This window comes from Apostichopus japonicus, chromosome 14, assembly GCF_037975245.1.
Source record: "Apostichopus japonicus isolate 1M-3 chromosome 14, ASM3797524v1, whole genome shotgun sequence".
In the NCBI taxonomy this organism is placed as follows: domain Eukaryota; kingdom Metazoa; phylum Echinodermata; class Holothuroidea; order Aspidochirotida; family Stichopodidae; genus Apostichopus; species Apostichopus japonicus.
The window spans coordinates 2,849,856-2,856,921 of record NC_092574.1 but is presented as its reverse complement, the minus strand read 5'-3'; positions in this window follow the sequence as shown (position 1 = coordinate 2,856,921).

Sequence of the window (7,066 nt, the reverse complement as noted above, 5' to 3'; positions counted from 1 at the left end):
ATGCTGGTCAGGGTGATAAGTAGGTCACTCGTCGTGACTGACAACTTGTGCGTTTTTTCTGGAAGCGTCGAGAAATGATGGCGCTATTCGGTATTAGCGAGTACAAATTCCCAGACCATACGGGAAGTTATTTTTAGCAGGTGACCGGATATCGTCGACCAATGAACGTTGAACTATCAGTCGTATCTTCGAGACATGGATGATTCTCGATGTTTTTCCGTCAGGATTCCGGGAAAAGAACTTTCGGGAGATTAAACCCGGCTATATATAAGAAGAGATATTTTCGGTGATGAGGAGTTTAGTTCAGAGTTTTCCGATCTATTGTAAAAAGAAATTCATCTGAGATAAAAGAATAATCGAGACGACGGACGGAGGAACCGGTGGACTGTTTGTTTATTAGATTGGTGCGTCGTTTAACCGGGACAGGCGTGACTTCGGCAGAGTTTTTCGGAGTTCACCCAGGAGGAAGCCATCCTTGGGATACAAACGTTGAGTCGAATTGGACCAGCGGGGAACGGTTTTGCTCCTGACCAAGTCACGGGATACCAGCCTACGAGGGAGCCTAATCCCGACATCGTTGTTGGTGACGCAAGGAGGTCAGAACAGCTACGAAAGGAACCGAGAGCCGGCACGCGCCGCGTAAGATAAGTTAAGTAATCTTTTAAAAATTTAACGGCCGTATAATATTGTAAAATCTGTCTGTAATATTCCAAATTTCTAGTACCAATAATCCTTGTACAAATCAGTAGAGATCGTATCATTGTAAATATATCGTTTTGTTAACTTTCAGAAACATCTCAGTAGTCTTTTGGTCCTTTGAGTTTACTTCCCTGAATCTATCTAAAACTTTTATTTTTATCGGCCTTGAAGGCCAAAGGAAAAACCCGGGGTCGCAACAGAGGAGGCGCTAGAAGGTGCCATTTTGTTTTATCCCACGGAAGTTGTGACAGGTACCGATCATTAGAATGTGCGGTACCGAACAATCGAATGAGCGGAACCGATAAATCGAATGTGCGGTTCCGAACAAACGAATGTGCGGTACCGATAAATCGAATGATCGGTACCGATCAATAGAATGTTCGGTACCGATCAATCGAATGTGCGGTACCGATCAATAGAATGTGCGGTACCGATCAACAGAATCTGCGGTACCGATGAAACGAATGTGCGGTACCGATTGAACGAATGTGCGGTATCGATAAATCGAATGTGCGGTGCCGAACAACCGAACAATAGAATGTGCGATACCGATAAAACAAATGTGTTGTACCGATCAATATAATGTGCGGTACCGATAAATCGAATGTGCGGTACCGATCAAAAGAATGTTCGGTACCGATCAATAGAATGTGCGGTACCCATAAATCGAATGTGCGGTACCGATAAAACGAATGTGAGGTACCTATTGAACGAATGTGCGGTATCGATAAATCGAATGTGTGGTACCGATCAATAGAATGTGCGGTACCGATAAATAGAATGTGCGGTACCGATGAAACGAATGTGCGGTACCGATAAATCGAAAGCTCGGTACCTATCAGTCTAATGTGAGGTACCGATCAATCGAATGTGCGGTACCGATCAATAGAATGTGCGGTACCGACAATCAAATGTGCGGTACCGATCAATCGAATGTGCGGTACCGATAAAACGAATGTGCGATACCGATAAAACAAATGTGTGGTACCGATCAATCGAATGTGCGGTACCGATAAAACGAATTTGCGGTACCCAACAATCGAATGTGCTCTACCAAACAATATAATGTGCGGTTCCGAACAATCGAATGTGCGATACCGATAAAAAAAATGTGTGGTACCGATCAATATAATGTGCGGTACCGATCAATCGAATGTGCGGTTCCGAACAATCGAATGTGCGATACCGATAAAACAAATGTGTGGTACCGATGAATATAATGTGCGGTACCAATAAATCGAATGTGCTGTACCGAACAATCGAATATGCTGTACCGAACAATATAATATGCGGTAATTATAAATCGAACGTGCTGTACCAATCAATGGAATGTGCGGTACCGAATAATCGAACAATTGAATGTTCGGTACCGATCAATATAATGTGCTGTACCGAACAATCGAATGAGCGGAACCGATAAATCGAATGTGCGGTTCCGAACAATAGAATGTTCGGTATCGATAAATAGAATGTGCGGTACCGATCAAAAGAATGTGGGGTGCCGATAAATAGAATGTGCGGTACCAATAAAACGAATGTGCGGTACCGATTGAACGAATGTGCGGTATCGATAAATCGAATGTGCGGTACCGATTAATCGAATGTGCGGTCCCGATAAAACGAATGTGCGGTACCGACCAATGGAATGAGCGGTATCGATAAATCGAATGTGCGGTTCCGAACAATCGAATGTGCGATACCGATAAAACAAATGTGTGGTACCGATCAATATAATGTGCGGTACCGATAAATCAAATGTGCTGTACCGAACAATCGAATGTGCTGTACCGAACAATATAATATGCGGTAATGATAAATCGAATGTGCGGTACCAATCAATGGAATGTGCGGTACCAAATAATCGAACAATCGAATGTTCGGTACCGATCAATAGAATGTGCTGTACCGAACAATCGAATGAGCGGAACCGATAAATCGAATGTGCGGTTCCGAACAACCGAACAATAGAATGTGCGATACCGATAAAACAAATGTGTTGTACCGATCAATATAATGTGCGGTACCGATAAATCGAATGTGCGGTACCGATCAAAAGAATGTTCGCTACCGATCAATCGAATATGCGGTATCGATCAATAGAATGTGCGGTACCGATAAAACGAATGTGCGATACCGATCAAACAAATGTGTGGTACCGATCAATATAAAGTGCGGTACAGATAAATCGAATTTGCGGTACCGAACAATCGAATGTGCTGTACCAAACAATATAATGTGCGGTACCGAACAATCGAATTTGCTGTACCTAACAATCGAATGGGCGGAACCGATCAATCGAATGTGCGGTACCGAACAATCGAACAATCGAATGTTCGGTACCGATCATTAGAATGTGCGGTACCGAACAATCGAATGAGCGGAACCGATAAATCGAATGTGCGGTTCCGAACAAACGAATGTGCGGTACCGATAAATCGAATGATCGGTACCGATCAATAGAATGTTCGGTACCGATCAATAGAATGTGCGGTACCGATCAACAGAATCTGCGGTACCGATGAAACGAATGTGCGGTACCGATTGAACGAATGTGCGGTATCGATAAATCGAATGTGCGGTACCGATAAATCGAACGTACGGTACCGATCAATCGAATGTGCGGTACCGATCAATCGAATGTGCGGTATCGATAAATCGAATGTGCGGTACCGATCAATCGAATGTGCGGTACCGATAAAACGAATGTGCGGTACCTATTGAACGAATGTGCGGTACCGATCAATCAAATGTGCGGTACCGATCAATCGAATGTGCGGTACCGATAAAACGAATGTGCGATACCGATAAAACAAAGGTGTGGTACCGATCAATATAAAGTGCGGTACAGATAAATCGAATGTGCGGTACCCAACAATCGAATGTGCTCTACCAAACAATATAATGTGCGGTACCGAACAATCGAATGTGCTGTACCTAACAATCGAATGGGCGGAACCGATAAATCGAATTTGCGGTTCCGAACAATAGAATGTTCGGTATCGATCAATAGAATGTGCGGTACCGATCAAAAGAATGTGCGTTGCCGATAAATAGAATGTGCGGTACCAATAAAACGAATGTGCGGTACCGATTGATAGAATATGCGGTATCGATAAATCGAATGTGCGGTTCCGAACAATCGAATGTGCGATACCGATAAAACAAATGTGTGGTACCGATCAACAGAATCTGCGGTACCGATAAAACGAATGTGCGGTGCCGATTGAACGAATGTGCGGTATCGATAAATCGAATGTGCGGTACCGATAAATCGAATGTTCGCTACAGATCAATAGAATGTGCGGTATCGATCAATAGAATGTGCGGTACCGATAAAACGAATGTGCGATACCGATAAAACAAATGTGTGGTACCGATCAATATAAAGTGCGGTACAGATAAATCGAATTTGCGGTACCGAACAATCGAATGTGCTGTACCAAACAATATAATGTGCGGTACCGAACAATCGAATGTGCTGTACCTAACAATCGAATGGGCGGAACCGATCAATCGAATGTGCGGTACCGAACAATCGAATGTTCGGTACCGATCAATAGAATGTGCGGTACCGAACAATCGAATGAGCGGAACCTATAAATCGAATGTGCGGTTCCGAACAAACGAATGTGCGGTACCGATAAATCGAATGATCGGTACCGATCAATAGAATGTTCGGTACCGATCAATCGAATGTGCGGTACCGATCAATAGAATGTGCGGTACCGATCAAGAGAATCTGCGGTACCGATAAAACGAATGTGCGGTACCGATTGAACGAATGTGCGGTATCGATCAATCGAATGTGCGGTACCGATAAATCGAATGTACGGTACCGATCAATCGAATGTGCGGTACCTATTGAACGAATGTGCGGTACCGACAATCAAATGTGCGGTACCGATCAAAAGAATGTTCGCTACCGATCAATAGAATGTGCGGTATCGATCAATAGAATGTGCGGTACCGATAAAACGAATGTGCGATACCGATAAAAGAAATGTGTGGTACCGATCAATATAAAGTGCGGTACAGATAAATCGAATTTGCGGTACCGAACAATCGAATGTGCTGTACCAAACAATATAATGTGCGGTACCGAACAATCGAATTTGCTGTACCTAACAATCGAATGGGCGGAACCGATCAATCGAATGTGCGGTACCGAACAATCGAACTATCGAATGTTCGGTACCGATCATTAGAATGTGCGGTACCGAACAATCGAATGAGCGGAACCGATCAATCGAATGTGCGGTTCCGAACAAACGAATGTGCGGTACCGATAAATCGAATGATCGGTACCGATCAATAGAATGTTCGGTACCGATCAATCGAATGTGCGGTACCGATCAATAGAATGTGCGGTACCGATCAACAGAATCTGCGGTACCGATAAAACAAATGTGCGGTGCCGATTGAACGAATGTGCGGTATCGATAAATCGAATGTGCGGTACCGATAAATCGAATGTTCGCTACCGATCAATAGAATGTGCGGTATCGATCAATAGAATGTGCGGTACCGATAAAACGAATGTGCGATACCGATAAAACAAATGTGTGGTACCGATCAATATAAAGTGCGGTACAGATAAATCGAATTTGCGGTACCGAACAATCGAATGTGCTGTACCAAAAAATATAATGTGCGGTACCGAACAATCGAATGTGCTGTACCTAACAATCGAATAGGCGGAACCGATCAATCGAATGTGCGGTACCGAACAATCGAACAATCGAATGTTCGGTACCGATCATTAGAATGTGCGGTACCGAACAATCGAATGAGCGGAACCGATAAATCGAATGTGCGGTTCCGAACAAACGAATGTGCGGTACCGATAAATCGAATGATCGGTACCGATCAATAGAATGTTCGGTACCGATCAATCGAATGTGCGGTACCGATAAATCGAATGTGCGGTACCGATCAACAGAATCTGCGGTACCGATGAAACGAATGTGCGGTACTGATTGAACGAATGTGCGGTATCGATAAATCGAATGTGCGGTACCGATAAATCGAATGTACGGTACCGATCAATCGAATGTGCGGTACCGATCAATCGAATGTGCGGTATCGATAAATCGAATGTGCGGTACCGATCAATCGAATGTGCGGTACCGATAAAACGAATGTGCGGAACCTATTGAACGAATGTGCGGTACCGATCAATCAAATGTGCGGTACCGATCAATCGAATGTGCGGTACCGATAAAACGAATGTGCGATACCGATAAAACAAAGGTGTGGTACCGATCAATATAAAGTGCGGTACAGATAAATCGAATGTGCGGTACCCAACAATCGAATGTGCTCTACCAAACAATATAATGTGCGGTACCGAACAATCGAATGTGCTGTACCTAACAATCGAATTGGCGGAACCGATAAATCGAATTTGTGGTTCCGAACAATAGAATGTTCGGTATCGATCAATAGAATGTGCGGTACCGATCAAAAGAATGTGCGGTGCCGATAAATAGAATGTGCGGTACCAATAAAACGAATGTGCGGTACCGATTGATAGAATGTGCGGTATCGATAAATCGAATGTGCGGTTCCGAACAATCGAATGTGCGATACCGATAAAACAATTGTGTGGTACCGATCAATATAATGTGCGGTACCGATAAATCGAATGTGCTGTACCGAACAATCGAATGTGCTGTACCGAACAATATAATATGCGGTAATCATAAATCGAATGTGCGGTACCAATCAATGGAATGTGCGGTACCGAATAATCGAACAATCGAATGTTCGGTACCGATCAATAGAATGTGCTGTATCGAACAATCGAATGAGCGGAACCGATAAATCGAATGTGCGGTTCCGAACAACCGAACAATAGAATGTGCGATACCGATGAAACGAATGTGCGGTACCGATTGAACGAATGTGCGGTATCGATAAATCGAATGTGCGGTACCGATCAAAAGAATGTTCGGTACCGATCAATAGAATGTGCGGTACCCATAAATCGAATGTGCGGTACCGACAAAACGAATGTGAGGTACCTATTGAACGAATGTGCGGTATCGATCAATCGAATGTGTGGTACCGATCAATAGAATGTGCGGTACCGATAAATAGAATGTGCGGTACCGATAAAACGAATGTGCGGTACCGATAAATCGAAAGCACGGTACCTATCAGTCTAATGTGAGGTACCGATCAATCGAATGTGCGGTACCGATCAATAGAATGTGCGGTACCGATCAATCGAATGTGCGGTACCGATAAAACGAATGCGCGATACCGATAAAACAAATGTGTGGTACCGATCAATATAAAGTGCGGTACAGATAAATCGAATTTGCGGTACCGAACAATCGAATGTGCTGTACCTAACAATCGAATG